This window comes from Rattus norvegicus, chromosome 4 (assembly GCF_021556685.1).
Source record: "Rattus norvegicus strain SHRSP/BbbUtx chromosome 4, alternate assembly SHRSP_T2T, whole genome shotgun sequence".
Classification (NCBI taxonomy): Eukaryota; Metazoa; Chordata; class Mammalia; order Rodentia; family Muridae; genus Rattus; species Rattus norvegicus.
In genome coordinates, this window is record NC_141537.1 from 159,433 (window position 1) to 178,897 (window position 19,465).

General features: G+C 37.5%; 1 pseudogene; it reads left to right on the forward strand.

Moving 5' to 3' along the window:
* The window catches only part of LOC148006206 (polyubiquitin-C-like), a 1,402,189-nt pseudogene that overhangs the window by 82,677 nt on the left and 1,300,047 nt on the right, over window positions 1-19,465 (forward strand).

The window sequence follows — 19,465 nt, forward strand, 5'->3', positions numbered from 1 at the left end:
CCTGGCCAGAGCTACTCTCTAGGGTTGGCTGAAGGTCCCTCTAGCCCCTGTCTAAATCCTGACAGCCTGCAAAACAGCCTGCAATTGGTTTTGGCAGACTCCCTATCTAACCTGGTAAAGCAGCAGACACTTAAAGCCACAGGGCACCTGCTCTTTCTTTAATCTGCAGGAAGGCTTAACCTTTTGGACTTCTGTGGAATCCCCCAAGGCTGATAGGCCAAGGGAATGTTCCCATTGGACAAACAGTTTCTCCTCTTTTCTGTAACAGACAGTTCACCGACACACACAAAAACACAACATTAAAAAAAAAATTCCTCAGTTCCTGCACCCACCCACCCACCCTGGCAGTGTTCTTGCAGCTTTCCACAGCCCAACACCCACCCTGTGGCAGTGTGGGGGTAAGTGTGGTCAAACCTTTAAGTCCTGTATCACCTAGGGGATGTGCCTTGTGGCTGAGCTGCTGCAGAAAACCCCCAAGGCTTCAAAGGAGACACTAAACAGATGGTCTGCTCCTCCCTCTCCCCCCAGGGAAGGACTCCATTAAAAAAACAAAGGAGCTTCTACCTGCCTCTCCCCTTACTCCACCTCCCCATATCCAGCTAAGGAGATCTCTCCTGAGAGGTATGGTTAAAACAGCCAACCAGATAAAGACCACATATGGACAGAAGATATCACCTATAAAGACAATGGAATACCCAAGGAGACCCAGAACCCCCCCTCCAAATTAGCCCCAATTCTAAGGGCCACTGTTGACAGCACACCTAAAAGCTCTAGAACAAAAAGAAATAAATAAACCCAAGAGGAGTAGAAGGCAGGAAATAATCAAAATCAGAGCTGAAATCAACCAAGTACAAACAAAAATGAGTATACAAAGAATCAGCAAAACCAGTAGCTGGTTCTTTGAGAAAATCAACATGATAGATAAACCCTTAGACTAACCAGAGGTCACAGAGAGTGTATCCAAATTAACAAAATCAGAAATGAATAGGGAGGCATAACAGCAGCATCTGAAGAAATTAAAAAAAAAATAGATCCTACTACAAAAGCCTATATCAACAAAACTGGAAATCTGGAGGAAATGGACAGTTTTCTAGACAGATACCAGGTACCAAGGCTGAATCAGGAACAAATAAACCATCTACACACCCCCATAACTCCTAAAGAAATAGAAGCAGTTATTGTTATTAAGAGAAAAAATCCCGGGTCCAGATGGATTCAGGTCTGAATTCTACCAGAGTTTCACAGAAGGCCTCATACTAAGATGTTCAAACTATTCAACAGAATTGAAACAGATGGAACATACCTAAATTCCTTCTATGAATTAATAATTGAATAATAAGATTATACAATTAATCTTATACTGAAACCACACAAAGACCCAACTAAGAAAAAGAAGTTCAGACCAATTTCCCTTATGATTATTGATGCAAAACTACTCATGAATGTCTTAGAAACGGAATTCAAGAACACATCGAAATGATCATCCATCATAATCAAGTAGGCTTCATTCCAGGGATGCAGGGATTGTTTAATATATGAAAATCCATCAATGTAATCCACTATATAAACTAACCCAAAGATAAGAATGACATGGTCATTTGATTAGATGCTGAAAAAGCATTTGACAAAGCTCAACACCCCTTCATGATAAAAGTCCTGGAAAAATCAGAATTTCAAGGCCCATATCTGTACATAGTAAAAGCAATATACAGCAAACCAGTAGCAAAGATCAAACTAAATGGAGAGAAAATTGAAGTAACCCAACTAAAATCAGGAACTAAACAAGACTCTCTCCCTACTGATTCAATCTAATAGTCGAAGTCATAGCCAGAGCAATCAGACAGTGAAAAGAGGTCAAAGGGATACAAATTTGAAAGGAAGAAATCAAATTATCACTATTTGCAGATGATATAATAGTATAGTTAATTGACCCCAAAAGTTCCACCAAAGAACTACTTAACCTGATAAACAACTTAAGCAAAGTGCTGGGGTATAAAATTAACTCAAACAATTCAGTACTCAAAGGATAAACAGACTGGTTTGATGTGGAGGGCCTAGATCCACTTGGACTTAAGCTTTGTACATGGTAATAAGAATGGATCAATTTGCATTCTTCTACATGGTGACCTCCAATTGTACCAACACCATTTGTTGAAAATGTTATCTTTCTGCCATTGAATGGTTTTAGCTCCTTTGTCAAAGATCAAGTGACTATAGGTGTGTGGGTTTATTTCTGGGTCTTCAATTATATTCCACTGATCTATCTGTCTGTCTCTGTACCTATCCCATCAGTTTTTATGACGATTCCTTGGTAATACTGCTTGAAGTCAGGGATGGTGATTCTCACAGAAGTTCTTTTAATGTTGAGTATAGTTTTTGCTATCCTGGGATTTGCAAATTGCTCTTTTTATCTCTATAAAGAATTGAGTATGGATATTGATGGAGATTGTATTGAATCTATAGATTGCTTTTGGCAAAATGGCCATCTTTACTATATTAATCCTGCCAATCCATGAGCATGGAAGACCTTTCCATCTTCTCAGTTCTTCCTCAATTTTTTTCTTAAGAGACTTGAAGTTCTTGTCAGGCAGATCTTTCGTTTGCTTGGTTAAAGTCACACCAAGATATTTTATATTACTTGGTAATATTGTGAAGGATGTCATTTCCTTAATTTTTTTCTCAGCCTGTTTATCCTTTGAGTAGAAGAAGGCTACTGTATTGTTTGAGTTAATTTTATTCCCCAGCACTTTGCTGAAGTTGTTTATCAGGTTAAGTAGTTCTCTGGTGGAACTTTTGTGTTCACTTAACTATACTATCATATCATCTGCAAATAGTGAAAATTTGATTTCTTCCTTTCAAATTTGTATCCCATTGGCCTCTTTTCACTGTCTGATTGCTCTGGCTATGACTTCGACTATTAGATTGAATCAGTAGGGAGAGAGTCTTGTTTAGTTCCTGATTTTAGTTGGGTTGCTTCAATTTTCTCTCCATTTAGTTTGATGTTAGCTACTGGTTTGCTGTATATTGCTTTTACTATATACAGATATGGGACTTGAATTCCTGATTTTTCCAGGACTTTTATCATGAAGGGGTGTTGAACTTTGTCAAATGCTTTTTCAGCATCTAATCAAATGACCATGTCATTATTATCTTTGGGTTAGTTTATATAGTGGATTACATTGATGGATTTTTGTATATTAAACAATCCCTGCATCACTGGAATGAAGCCTACTTGATTATGATGGATGATCATTTCGATGTGTTCTTGAATTCTGTTTCTAAGACATTCATGAGTAGTTTTGCATCAATAATCATAAGGGAAATTGGTCTGAACTTCTTTTTCTTAGTTGGGTCTTTGTGTGGTTTCAGTATAAGATTAATTGTATAATCTTATTATTCAATTATTAATTCATAGAAGGAATTTAGGTATGTTCCATCTGTTTCAATTCTGTAGAATAGTTTGAACAGTATTAGTATGAGGTCTTCTGTGAAGCTCTGGTAGAATTCAGATCTGAATCCATCTGGACCTGGGCTCTTTTTGGTTGGGAGACTCTTAATAACAATATCTGCTTCTATTTCTTTAGGAGTTATGGGGGTGTTTAAATGGTTTATTTGTTCCTGATTTAGCTTTGGTACCTGGTATCTGTCTAGAAAATTGTCCATTTCCTCCAGATTTTCCAGTTTTGTTGATATAGGCTTTTGTAGTAGGATCTAATTTTTTTTTTTAATTTCTTCAGATGCTGCTCTTATGCCTCCCTATTATTTCTGATTTTGTTAATTTGGATACACCCTCTGTGACCTCTGGTTAGTCTAAGGGTTTATCTATCATGTTGATTTTCTCAAAGAACCAGCTACTGGTTTTGCTGATTCTTTGTATACTCATTTTTGTTTGTACTTGGTTGATTTCAGCTCTGATTTTGATTATTTCCTGCCTTCTACTCCTCTTGGGTTTATTTATTTCTTTTTGCTCTAGAGCTTTTAGTTGTGCTGTTTACAGTGGCCCTTAGAATTGGGGGTGATTTAGAGAGGGCCTTTTGGGTCTCCTTGGGTATTCCATTGTCTTTATAGGTGTTATCTTCTGTCCATATGTGGTCTTTATCTGGTTGGCTGTTTTAACAACTACCTCTAAGGAGAGATCTCCTTAGTAGGATGTGGGGAGGTGGAGTAAGGGGAGAGGCAGGTAGAAGCTCCTTTGTTTTTTCAATGGAGTCCTGCCCTGGGTGGGAAAGGGAGGAGCAGACAGTCTGTTTAGTGTCTCCTTTGAAGCCTTGGGGGTTTTCTGCATCAGCTCAGCCACAGGGCACATCCCCTAGGTGATACAGGACTTAGAAGTTTGAGCACACTTACCCCACACTGCCACAGGGTGGGTGTTGGGCTGTGGAAAGCTGCAAGAACACTGCCAGGGAGGGGGTGGGGGGAGAGGGGGTGCAGGAACTGAGGAATTTTTTTTTAATGTTGTGTTTTTGTGTGTGTCGGTGAACTGTCTGTTACAGAAAAGAGGAGAATCGGTTTGTCCAATGGGAACATTCCTGTGGCCTATTGGCCTTGGGGGATTCAACAGAAGTCCAAAAGGTTAAGCCTTCCTGCAGATTAAAGAAAGAGCAGGTGCCCTTTAAGTGTCTGCTGCTTTACTAGGTTAGATAGGGAGTCTGCCAAAACCAATTGCAGGGTGTTTTGCAGGCTGTCAGGATTTAGACAGGGGCTAGAGGGACCTTCAGCCAACTCCAGAGAGTAGCTCTGGCCAGGAGCCTTCAGTTGCACTGGAACAGCACAGCCGACGACTTCCCTAACCCTATACAAGAAGTTCTTATTCCAGCTTGACAACGGTTTCCAAGGAATGTATGAAACCATGCTCATCATCCAGAAAATGTTCAATTCTTTGGCAGCAGTTGTGCTTCAGAACAGACAGGGACTAGAAGTCCTGACAGCTAAAGAAGGTGGTCTTTGTCTGTTTTTCCAGGAAGAATGCTGTTTCTATGTCAACGAATCTGGGGCAGTAAGAAATACATTCCATCAGCTGCAATCAGACATCCAGAAATGCAGGGAACAGCATGAGGCCTCCAATTCCTGGGTTTTTCAAAACCCTACATGGAAATAGGATATTGCCCTTCTTAATGCCTCTTCTCCCTGTTTTCCTGGAGATACTATTTCCTCCCTGCCTCATTAATCTTGTTTCCACATTCCTTCAAAGACAAATTCAAAATTTTCTAACCAAAAAGTCAAACAGTTCCTTCTACACAACTATCAAGTGGGCCTAGATGGTGAAAGTCAGCTTCATCCCAAAACTGATAATGCTCCTAGACAGCAGGGAGCAGTTTAAGAGGTCTAAAGCCCCTATTTCGCTTTTAGCATTGACTTCCCCTTTTTCCCTTTCTTCTTCTCTCTATGATAAGAAAAAGGGAGGTATGTTATCATCAGAAGTGGTTTACAGCTAGCCTCTGAATCCAGTAATGACATCATCCTTAGATAACAAAGACCTGCTTGCTTCTGTTGCCACGGCAACCGCCACACTCTCAAGGCACATGCCTCACACATTAAAAGTACACACACACACACACACACACACACACACACACACACATACACACACATATATATATTCGCACACACACAAATTAGTATTTACACACAGATAAGTAAGATAGAGTACACTATTCTTTGTATTATTTTATACTATCATGTGTGTTTATAACTATGCTCACATAAAGAAAAACTATTATAAGTAACAAAACATGATTTACAAGATGGTAAGAAGAAGTAATAAGTATCTATATAAACAATGGAAATGGAGATGTGCACAATTACAGTGAGAAATTAACTCTTTTTAAATTGTTTTTAATGAGTTTTTAAATAACCATACCACTAACTTTCAATTTAAGACCCCAGGAATTAAATTCCTAAAGCATATTATACCATAACTGACATGGATAAATCCTACCTCATAGTAACTAGTACTTTTTTAAATAGGCAAAGACATATTTGTATCCATGAAAATACATTGTTTCAGGTAGCACAATTTAAATTTTCATTCTCCTCCTTCCTCTCCAGCCTGTCAACAGCCTTATTTTCAAATGTTTTCTTATTTCCCATCCTTTCCTTTTCACTTCCTCAGTCAGATTCTTCCAATGAAATTTAGGTCTTACATGCAGTATTCCTGCTTAGCATAATCTTCTATGAATATGTAAGAGATATACTCCTTTCCATGGTCCTTCCTCCTATGTTCATTAATTGACCTGGTGAAATTCAATAAAAACACACTAAGAAGTGAAATAAATGGTATAGTGACTTGTTTTCATATAAATCAAGGATGTAATTACAAAATATTAATTTTAAATTAATAGGCTAAATAACAGTTTTGTGCTACAACAAATAAAAGCAGTTTTTCAAAAAACAAAACAAAACAAACAAACAAAAAGCAAAAACAGGGTATGCTGCAAAACAAAGCAGGTGAGCCCTATAACTATGACATTTAGGAAGCAGATTTCTTTCTGAAAATATTTCCGCCTATAATAATGGAACCAAGATCATACATGGTTCAGAACCAAGAAGTATACCTTTTGAGTGTGCACAGTATTGTAATCTGTATTGACAATAGGTAAATATTACTTCCTGAATCCTATTTGAGCCAATATAAAGTTAGGGAAAGAAAAGTATGAAAATAACGGCCACCACATTCTCAAAGTTGAAAAGGTAAGATATTCCAAAAACAGTTAGAAAACATTTACTGGGAGTCTAATCCTGATGCTGAAACCAAACAACCGGAAAAGAAAGTCATACACCAACATCTCTGATGACCATAGGTGCACAAGGCATTAATAAAATACGTGTAAACCAAATGCAGTAACACAAACAGATTTCTCATTAGGCTTAAGGCAACTTCTTCCCAGAGATGGAGGAAAGCGTCAATACATGAGAATTAACATAATCTACTACATAAGTACAAGTACCACCCTATTGCATACATAAAAGACCTTTGATAAAATACAGCCTCCATTTGTGAGGAAAGTCTTGCAGAGAATAGGGATACAGGGGATTTATCTCAACTTGATAAAGGCAATATACAGCAAAAGTCATCCAAAAGAGAGAATAATTCAAAGTACTTGTGTTGGAATCAGGACCAAGACAAGGATGTTCACTCTTCTCACTTCTCAACATACTGCTTACAGTGTTAGGTCAAGTAATTAAACAAGTCAAGGTAATGAAGCAAATACAAATGAGAAGGGAAGAAATCAATATATGTTTATTTTCAGGTTTTAAGATTCTATACATAAAAACTAAATCATAAAAAAACTCCTAGAGCTGATAAAAATTGATAAAAGTTGAAAAACACAGAGTTAAAGCACAGGAATCAGTATCCTTTTTAATATACAAAAGACAAACACAGAAAGCAAGGGGACAATACTATTCTCAAGAAACTAAAACAAAATAGAACAACAACAAAATACTTGAACTAAATATGACAAAGGAATGTGTGCCATGAAAACTGTAAAACACTAAAGAAATTCACTGAACATATTCCTGCTTAAGAAACAGCTACAGGTGTTTCTTGCCCTCTTCCTAAGAGCAGAAGAATAAATAATACTCTGTTAGTACTCAGTGGATTCTGGGATTTTCCTAACATTCACATCACCACAGAGAACTTCAAACAACTAAGAAACCTCTTAAGTTATTGAGAAGCAAAGCCCAAGCTTCATGCATTTTTCATTTAAATAAAAAAAACCATTTAAGTATCAAGTTTAAAATGGAGATAGGATCTAGTATGCACCGCCCCCCCCCCATTACCACAGTCCTGGTAATCAGTGTGACAGCTCCAAGAACTATGTGTCCTGAGAGATATGTGTCCTGAGGACTTGAGGCTGTTATGAAGTTCTGTTCTGTTCACTGCCAGCATGTTCCTCATTATCTAAGAATTATGGGAAAACTCTAAGGGGCCTCAAATCACTCATTGGCCAACATCTCTGGCACTAACAATTGATTTCTTATGCACATTTTTGCCCTCAGCTTCCTGATGAGATTTATTAAGAGTTGCTCTTGAGTAGATACTCATTCTGAGGATTTAAAGTAAGATATGACTGATTTTTATATAAGTGGTTAGATCTGTGAGTCTTTTAAGAATACTTTTTAAGGATAAATAATGAAATAATTACTCCTCTCTTTGTCTAGAAGAAAACTAAAACAATTACATTGCAATTTAATGCTGCTTGAAAGATTTGGCTGGGATATATAAGTGATAGAACAAAGAATAAAGCACAAGGGTTAGGGCATCCATCAACTATGTGTATCTGTTAAGGCTTGTGTATTATGGGCTGGAAAACTGTTCCTTCTACCATCAACTCTGTGTGTGTGTGTGTGTGTGTGTGTGTGTGTGTGTGTGTGAATTTTCTCTCTTCCCTGGTCTTTCTCACTGACCCCAAGGAGTTAAGAGTTCATAGGTTTTTCGCTGATCATAGAGAGTGCCAACCCCCCAGTAACTTAAGCTTTGCTCCCTCAGAAAACTGTCTGTTGAGTAACATCTCTGGTTGCCGGCTGCCTATGGCAGCATCCCCATAGGTGTCTGGATCCACCCCCATCAATAGCTTTAAGCACTGACCTCCAACGGCTGCCTGCCTCCTTTTACCCACCACACAGATGCCAACATTGGTCATCAGCAATAGTAGAAAATCGTTTACTTTTAATTTAAAAGGAAATCGAGTTTCAGCTTAATTTTCTGTGTGTTTTCTTGAATGTATGTGACTGTGTCCGTGAAGAGACATACTGCCCAGAAGGGCAGTTATGAACAGATGTGAGGCGAGTTTTTCTTATTTGTAAAGACTGACTAATAAGGCCCCGCCAATGCCATTCAAATAAAAAAAGAAAAAGAAAAAGAAAAATGTTGCTTTCAATTTCTTACCATTTTATACCTGAAGGAAGATAAACGTGGCAATACCTATTATTATTATTATTATTATTATTATTATTATTATTATTTTGGTTTTCACTGGAGGATTACTAGGGACTATTATGTTATTTAAAATTCTTTACATGGTAGTATAGATGAAAGACTCAGACTAAAGTATTTCCTTTTGTAATATATATTTCATATGTGGAAATTGTAGAACTGACTTGCGAGGATTAATCTTTCTAAAAATATAAAATAAAATCAACTATACATTAAGAAATAGAACTCACTTAGCTTCTCCATACCTGCCTTCATAACCACAAGAAGCAATTTCATCTCTTGAAAAAAACAGAATCAATTCAATTTCTTTGCGTAGAATCGGGATTATTACTCACTGATGAATCTGATATTAGGTCTGCATTAAAATAAGATTTAATCATTATGTTAAAATATGTTTTCCTTAAATTTTATTAAGAAAATGTGGTTTCTATTATTTTCAGGTGCAAATATTTAGGTTCCAAACACCTGCATGAATGGCCATTATTTCTATACTTAGTACAAAAACTAGTAAAATTGTTTTTTTATTCTTCAGCAGTGTTCAGACAAAAGCGCGTCACAGTAAACTCACGGTATCATGTTTTAATAAATGTAATCCATTCTGTTACCTTGTAACACAGTCCCTGGGGTAGGCAAGGGTGAAAGTGGTAAGGAGGATGAAGTCCACCTCCTTGCTTAGGAGAACTATGCAGCTCACTATAATAGGAAAAACAGAAAAGAAGTTTCTTGGAATGGTTACTTTTTCTTTCCTAAAAGAAGTTTCTATAGAATTTAAAACTAATATGTTAAAGAAATTTCAAGTTTCTGCCAGCCATTTGATTAAACAAAAACTTACTAATCATTTTTAGGAAGTTTGGATTCCTGTTTCCCATATCCAGAAACTAAGTCAGTATAACTAGATGATCTCATCTATACACTACATCCATACATACATGCGTGCATACACACACACACACACACACACACACACACACACACACACAAATATATGCATATTATATAAATAGTTTTATATACTATAATGACACTTTATCTTAAACATTAAAGTTTTTTTCTTTTACACACAGGTAAAAACAGTCTAACAGCATTATTTTCTACTTGTCATGAAACAAGTGCTCCTTCAACTAAGAAACCTGAGCTCAATTTTTGTCAATAGTAACTGCTTTACAGAACATAATTCCAGTTTCGATAGAAAAACAGCTTACCAGCATTTGTAATATCCAAATCAAATTTGCAATCTCACCCAGATGTATAAATGTGCCCGGCACCTGAACCATAACGAAGTCCATTAATAATGGATAAGTATATTAAAGAAACTGGTCATTGTCTCTGGATAATACTATAAGTTAAGCATGATGTGTGCTTTTATAGAACTTTTTCTGATACAAACAACACTGTTAGTAAAGCAAGACCCAAACCTATCACTTTAGCTAATTTCAAACAAAGCTATTCTGTGCATACTGTAGTAGCACATAGTTAAAAATACTACTCACTGCCTCTTTTTCAAACATATTGAAACACCTCAATGCTCTATGAAAAACAGCAAAGTTATTGCACCACCAGAAATACACAGTTCAATATCTAACTTCATTTCAGTAGAGCATGAGACTTAATCTAAGGGTCAAGGGCACCAATTATAAAAGGAATTAAACACTCTAACTAGTCCAAATAAAAGACACACAATCCAGGTACTTTATTTACAAGTCATAAGCCTAATTGGGCAGGTTTACAGCTATAGTAACCTATTTCCATGCCATAATGTCCCTTGTTACTTGGTGTTTTTCCAGGCCACATGCTCAGGGTCCATCTCCTCACATGGTGGCTTCCTCCTCCCTTGGTCTGCTCTCTTGTTCCCCCTTCTCCTCTCTCTTGAGACCCTCCACTCCATCCTCAAGTCCCACCTTTCTTCTCCTATTGCCTAATCACAGACTCTATCCATTTTTGATGAGTTAAACTAAGAAGCAAAGTTTACAAAGCATCACTTGGGGTACCTGAGGATCTGCTCCTCAGGGCTTCCAGATCTTGGGAGCCAGTATATGGGGAGCATTTAAATACAAGCAGCACCACACCAACCCCACCAATAACTTCCTTATCTGACCAATAACCATCTTTACGTAATACACAGCCCATACAGATATTTTCAGATCCTAGCACCCATAGCTATGGCTTCTGGTAAAATGTAAGGATGTGTCACATTCTTACAAACTCAAGACAAAGTGAGCAGAATATCCAGTGTTTTCACAACAGTCCACTATTTAATCTGCCAGAATTTAAGGGTCATCAATAACAAACCAACAGAAAATGCCACTAAACATAGACAACAGCCATGATATATTATATTCCAAAGTTACAACCATGAATTAAGCTTTAAAAGGAGGTTACATAACCTTTATATTTTAAGGACTTTTAAAATAAGAGTCTCACTTGGAAAATCTGCAAAGTTCATCTTTGACCACTGAGTGTGGGCCATGCACCCCCACTGCCCTGGCCTGAGAGGCAACACCAGAGTGTTCCTCTTCACTGGGCTAGCTGACCTGCTCCACAGTGCAGCAGAGTGCATGGGTCTCTCCACAAGCAGAGTGAGCTACTCTATGTGAGATTCGTGGAAATACAAGGATACACAGTCCTCTCTGGAGGGCAAACTAGACAAGCACATGGAGAAAGGATGTGGAGGAATAGTTGGAGAAATCAGAGACCAGGACACAAAATTTTGAAAGAGTAATCACTGAGACTCAGTCTGTGACTAATAGAATTTAAATTGTTGCTCCTGCAGAATGAAAAGTAAAGTTGCTAACAGGGAAGAAAACATCTGCATCCTGAGAATCCAGGAAGGGTTTGTAAAAGGCCCCAAACATGTGCAGAGATTAAATAGCTCTAAACGGAATCATCAAAGAGATGATTCAGGAAACAGCACACAAAGGAAGTCACCGATGGATCAAATTACATTGACCTAATTTCTTAATATAAGGAACAAGAAATCAGTTTCCAAAAAACACAAAAGATGCTTCATCTAATAATACAAGTCAATATTAGACCTAATTTTTATAGAGCTAATGTGTAGAAGTCAAAGGTACTAACTTCTAAAATGACTCTTAGTACATTTAATTTTTGTGCAATGTCTAATAATGACTCAGAGAATGTGATATTGGAAAAAAAGTAGAAGAAAGGCATTGGAAAAGCAGTTTTAGGCACAGGTTTGGCTGTCAATTTAGTAAAAGACAATCTAGTCCTTCTATATCTAGCAAATACTTTTACAGGCTCCAAATGGGTCAAAGACCTAAGATACAAAAATGAATGTCATAAAGTTAAAACAAGAATATTGTATCAAGGTATTATGACTACTTTTTTAAAGAAAAGGAATATTTCATTTTGTCACTTTTCAATAGCAAGTGGAACTTAAAACATTTCCTCTAATATTTGACTTCTGGTGGCCCATCCAAAAGAAATGAAAAAGATATGAATTATAAAAGGATGTTAAATATTTTAAAAATCCAGTGGCTACTAAGATGCAGCTAATTAAGTAAGCAAAGAAAATATTCTGCTGCAAAACCATGCTTGGCCAGCCAGTGATGGAAAAACAAGACAAAAGAAGATTAGTTTCCTGCTATTTTCAAAGAACAAGCACCTACCCAGGTCAAAATCTAGATGGAGACTACTAAAACAAGCAGCTGACATGGAGTCTACCCACCAGACTGAGCAACAAAGGAACTTAGAAACACCACCAAACATGCACAACAGTTTTTTTTTCCTCATTTTGACAGATGTTCACTCAGTATTTTCTTAGTGTTCAGCATGGGACACGTACTGTGTACTTCCTTCAGTTACATATCCCTTGCTTTCTAGAACTTAAATTTCTATCTGTTAAATAATACGAATTAGGAGATTCAGAAAGAAAAGGCAACCTGGTACACAAGTATGGTGACCACAAACAATGAAACAAAGACTCAACAAGTTCAGGAAGTTATCCCAAGATCTACTAACACAAATCACTAATCTCAAAATTTTCTGAAAACATTTAACAGCTAATAAGAACCCTAGAAAACTTGAGAAACTGATACACATATAAAATATAAATTTGTGTCTACAATCACCCTTCCTGGTGCACCGTGTAAGCAAATGATGGCAACCAAGAAAGACTAATTCCAGAAAAGAAATCCAGATATTCAGTTTCTGTTTTGCCTCATCAGGGTCATTTCTAAAATAACCATTGTTTTTTTAAATGTGACAAAATAGGGAACAGAAGCAACTGGGATAAAACCAAAATCTAGATCCTTTCTACTGTGCTATATGTCTTTCTTCTCGTTAATGTGTTCCTAAAACTATGATTTTTTTTTTTAATATCTGTGGTTTTACAATGTATTCTACAGGGAAACCAATGGGAAAGACTTGCCAATTTCTGTGGAACTGTAATGCAGGGTAGTAAAACAAATGAAGATCTTGTGATTGTAAAGAAACTAATTTTCCAAGATAGTTATGGAAATATTTCTTCTAAGAAACCAATTCACTCAAATGAGGCATTTAGACTCTGGTTACAATAGTCGTTGTGTCCTTCCTTCAGTCGGGGTTCCCTGCTCTGTAGCCTTCCCTTGAAAGTTCTGTTCTCTTGGTGTCATCTCCTGAAAGCCGAGGTTAGGTACCATGGTGTCTGCTTTCAAGTTCTAAAATATATTGAAGAACATAAATATTAAGTGTCTGCACGGTGACATAAGCCACATCGCTAATAGCTCATCTAGTTAATATGAAATAAATCATGCTTTCACTCCCAACCTATGTTGGGATTGAATTCCAGGTGAACATCATCATTCTGTTCCAGAAATCAAAAGTATACACTGGTCGGTCATTGCTCAGATTTAGATTTTGTTTGGATTCATGTTGTCACTGGTAGAAGTTTGGACCTGGTTCTTCTTCTCAGCCCCATGATCCCAGGAATAAGACGCAGACTCAACATATATTAACAAATACCTTGGCCATAGAGCTACACTTTTCTCTGACAAATTCTAACCCACTTACTCAAATCTACATACCGCCATGTGGGTCATTACCTGTGCTCAGGAACCACGAGTCTGTCTGGTCACATTTTCCAGGGCAAATATCTCCAACCTGGCTCTATCCCAGAATTCTTTCTGCCTCCCGGATGTCCCACCTTCTATTCTATCCTTTCCTATAGGCCATAATTTTTTTTAACTGAAAGGTAATATATCCATACAAATACACAAGATACTCTCTCTACAGTCACTAACATTCTTAAAGCCTTCAAAGAGTTAATTATTCCAATTCTACTTTCACTTCTAATGCACCAACACCAACACCAACCAGAGGCCATCCATGGGAGGACTATTGCTTTAAAGAACTTATGTGCACCTGCTTTTCCTTTCAGTTTATTCTGGTAATAATGCCACTCCAACTGGGGGTTAGCATCAGGATGAAAAGGTGTTCTATGTAGACCAGGCTGGCCGGGAACTCATAGAGGTTCACCTGCTAGGATTAAAAGCTTGGTCCACCAAACATGGCTCTGATGAACTGACTCAATCTAACAGCAGCAGAGTCAGTTTTCTGTAGCCTTTGATTTCTTACAATGAAAAACAGGCAACTCGGATTCCAGGTTCAGATTGTAGGAGAAGAAAATGAGACAAAAAACTACAATCAGAATTTTGTAATTCTGGTATAAGTAGGTATAAATAGGTTTAAAGAGCAGGGGGCTCAGAACAAAGAGACATATAACACACAAGCTCTCCTGCCTCACCACATAAGCCAGACAAAAGAACACTAGACCAGAAGGTAGGTGTCCCTGGCCTAAAATCAATTCCTTTACATTCAAAAAATCCCTTTCAGAGCTGAGTCAAAACTATCTAGAACAAAAATAAAGCCTTGTTGGGAATCTAGAATTCTCTAGTATTTTCACAGAAGAGAAAAACTGACTTTCAAACGAAACTGCAAATGTAGCTATATTGTCCAGAAAGAACTAAAGAAAAATGCTAAATAAATGCTTCTAATACTAGTAAGTAGTATACACAGAAACCTGAAATTTCATTTGCAAAACAGACTGCCCAGTTGACTCAACTCAATGATACAGAATTATCCAAAACCCAGAAGTTAGTACGTTTACCTACATTAAGGGAGGAGTTATTTGAACAGAAGAGAAAGTCTGAAGACACAGTTTAGCAGAAAAATTCCCTTAATGAACAATAAAAAGATATAGAAAATATCCAGAAACTCTCATCTAAGTGAGATAACAGAGTCCTCAATTTAACATACTCTTCTCTGTATATTTCAATGTACACTAAAGCAGTAGGATTCTAATTTCCCTATACCTGTGATAATAAAGGGTAGCCAATTTGAACAAATGAATAAATTTAATTGAGAAAGAACAAAATACTTTCCAAAGAATATATTGTTATTTCAGATACACACACATACACAGACGCACACACACACACAGACACATACACACACACACAACACACTCTCTTATGTATCAGTTTTTTTAAACAAACAAGAATACAGATCTTTAAGATCTGTTATACTTCTCACACCCAGGAGACAAAGAAGAAAACAGTATCAACATGCCTTCCAGAGCTCTGATATCTGGGTGCCCTCAATACTGACATATTGCCTAAACGGAAAAAAAAGAGCTTTCAAACCCAAACTAATTCTTCTCATTAAAAACATATTTAGACCATTTTAAAAAATCACATTTAAGAATAATGTTAACATAATATAGAATGTATTATGGACTGTACACCACCTTAATAGATGAATTTCCATTTCTTCAGTTTTTTTTTTTTCCGGAGCCTTGCATTTGCTAGGCAAGTACTCTACCACTGAGCTAAATCCCCAACCCCCCATTTCTTCAGTTTTCTGATAGAATGTTAAATCACTTCTAACAATAGCATAGCATTATTTCCTATTCTACATTTTAACCTTCTTCCTTTAAGATTATAATTTTATAAGATAAATCTGATTATACAATTTAGTTATGTGTAGTTATGTGTCGTTCAGCTTTGATAAACTCCATTCTCCACAACTCTACAAACTTTATTTCATGAAACAATTAAAATGGCTACTAGTACCCAATGTTCCTGATAAGTAATAAAACATGAGAGATTTACAAGGAGTTAGATTAATTCTCACAACACTATAGGGAAAAATTACTAACACCCACAACTTTTATATTAGTAATGTAAGTTCAAGAGCTGGTGAGTGCCCAAATTGGAATTTATTTCCAATCAGTCTGATTTCCATGCTCTTAACTTATCATAATTGTTGTTATTAAAATCTCTTTGTAATAAAGTACCCACCACACACATTCAAATAGAGCACACAAAACTAACACAGTTCCACTTGGTGAGATTTAATGGGAGAACAAGAAAAGGGAAAGGGGCGAGAGAAAGAAGAGAAAAGAATGAAGAGAAGAGAGAGCATGAGGGCAGAAGAAGTCTGCCTTTCATTTGGAATATGACATAACTACTCCCACGTGGAGTTGGAATTTGGACCAAAGGAATACTGGGAAAGTAGGGCTGTTGCCATGTCAACAGTTACCAAATAGTGTTGCTGCTCAAGGCAATTCCTGATACCAACAATACTGCTGTTATAAATCAACATATTTCAAAAAGTAATTCACAAAAAAACAAAGTCTATATACACAGGGAATTGTTCTTTCATTGTTAGCTGTTACTACTTCTGCCACATGACTATTATATTTATGGAGGTGAAAGTAAATATTATCTCATAAGGAAAATTACTGACTTAGAATAACCAGAGATTGTTAATAAGGATTATTATAACCCAACTATTAGGATAACACTACATTATAATAATATTACTTCTAATAATCCCCCTGGTGTTCCAAAATATGATAGTACAGGTCCTAAAACTGCCACCCATTTCTACTTGTCTCAAGCTCTGGCCGAATCTTTCGTGCACTGTGACAGCCAATTCTGTGAAAAACTGACTCATAAAAGGCCAGTGAAAGAAGAACACAGACTGGAAACAATTTTAAAAAGTCTATTCAGTCCCAAATCAAAGGACACCTGCCTGTTAAGATAAAGGACAGAGCAAGCAGTGAAGATCCAGGTAAATATATTTAAAATGCAAATTATACCAGCCCTCCACAAACACCAAGAAGTCAACAAAATGATCTAAGTGTTAAAAAGAAAAAACAAAACAAACAAACAAAAAAACCCAAACCACTCTTTCTCTTCAGCAAGGTGGCCAAGTGGCAGGTGCCAACATGCAGATCTTCATGAAGACCCTAATGGGCAAGACCATTACTTTTAAGATCGAGCCCAGTGACATCATCAATAATGACCCAAGAAAAGGAAGGCATCCCACTGATCAGCAGAGCGGATATTCGCTGGCAAACAGTTGGAGGATGGCCACACCCTGTCCAACTACAACATCCAGAAAGAGTTCAACCTGTACCTGGTGCTGCGTCTGCACAGTGGCATCATCGAGTCATCCCTTTGTCACCTTGTCCAGAATTACAATTGTGACAAGATGATCTGCCACAAGTGCGACTCATGCCTGCACACAGTGTAGTCTACTGCTACAAGAAGTTCAGCCACGCCAACAATCTGAGCACCAAAGAAGAAGGTCAAATAAAGCTGGGGCCATACCTGGCCTGTGACCCTGTGACCAAATAAAATCCATTAACTGGGGCAAGAGAGAGAGAGAGAGAGAGAGAGAGAGAGAGAGAGAGAGAGAGAGAGAGAGAGAGAGAGAGAATATGAAAGAAAGAAAGAAAAATATCAAGCTGGACACAGGACTTAAACCCTAGAATTCAGAGACAGAGGTCAGGCACATCTCTGTAAGTCTTAAGGCAGCCTGGTCTACAAAATGAGTTCCAGGACAGCCAGGGCTATACAGAAAACCCTGACTCAAAAACAATACAAAATTCTGACAATTAGCTTTCCTGTGTAAAACCATTATGACTCTTTAGCATATCCAACAAAAATTCGTGTATTGGTGGCAAGAAAATATACTGGTAACTATGAATATTCTGTGCTGGTACAGCACACCAGACAAACCCACATTTGGAAAACAGCTGTGTAAGAAGTATAATAAGACACACATTTAAACAACAAACATTATTGGATATTTTACTAAAAACTGTGATCTTTCGAGTAAACTGTAGTGTCTTGGCTTGATGTTGCTTGTATATTATTGTTCATATTGGTTCCTCAAGAGGGGTTGCCCCCACCCCACAAGCAGAGCATCATGTACTTAGGTGATGCTGTGTGAACCTTCTCTCCACTTTAATAGGTCAATAAAAGGTTAGAGCCTATGATTGGATAGTGGATAGGAAAGGTGGGATTGGAGGCTCAGGAGGGGGTGGCAGGTGGAAGGAGAAAAAGAATGAGGGAAGAGGAGAGAAGGAAGCCAATATGCACCAGAATCATGTGGCTGGGAGAAACCAGAAGTAATAAGGAGTCTTAGAATTGGGAAATAAGTTAGTATTGTATTAGATATGCCCAATCTAGGCATATAACTTATAATTAAAATATTTGGATTGTGTGTCTTTTACATGGGCTGTTAGGGTTGGAAATTTTAGTAACAAATTGACAAACCCATGCCAGGCTTAGAACCGAAGTAACCCGATACAGAAATCCACCCCCATCCACTGAATATTAACAACTAGGGCTTCACTCTAAAGCTGCTTCAGGGTGGAAATTAAGCATGAGTCTAAAGGGTGTACAGAGAGCTAACTGAGATGCTCCCTGCCCAAGCCCCAAGCAAACCTAGGCAACCAGAGGTACCACACCAGCCCTGAGTTGGGACACAAGGTGGCGCCAATGCCACAACACAGTTGGGGTTTCCTGAGTCTGAGAATAAAAAAAAGAAGGACAGGAAGTCAAGGTTGCCTGAGATGAGGCCTTCACAACTGAAAATTAGCAACTGAAAACACAGCAGGTATCTTTCCAAAGCTTTCTCACAGATAACAATGGGCTGGTCTAGGCATCTCTCTCCCAAGTCAACCTTCCCATGCACACTTTGATTTCCAACATCCCTCCACTTCTAAACAGGGCACAGGACACAGGCAGCAAGACCAGCTCTCTCAACTGCTTACACTGCAGGCTGTGTAAGATCAATACACAGGCTGAAGGCTATACAGGACAGTCAAAAAACCTAAAGGGCTCAAAACACAAAAGCCAAGGGTCTTTGTACAGTCAGCCCCTCACTACTAGTGAAAGAACCCAAAAGGACCTTAATGTCCTAAATCAAACACCAGAAGGAAACAAAGATAAAAGAAACTTCAGGCCAAATATAAGAATTAAAATAGTACCACTGCAATCTGTTCCTCCTTCGCTTTTTCCCAAATAAGGTGCTATAGAGAATTGAAGAGTTTCTTAAGTAGTGAATATAAAAAGCAGTGATTTTGTTTTTAACATTCTTAGCTTCTCAGAGTATATATGACCAAAGTCTAAGATATTAAATTTGCCAAGGTATGTTGAACAAAATTTTTCCATTTTCTATAGGCTAACTCTAAACGCTGTACCAGTATCCACTCTGAAGTAACACTTTACCAGCAAA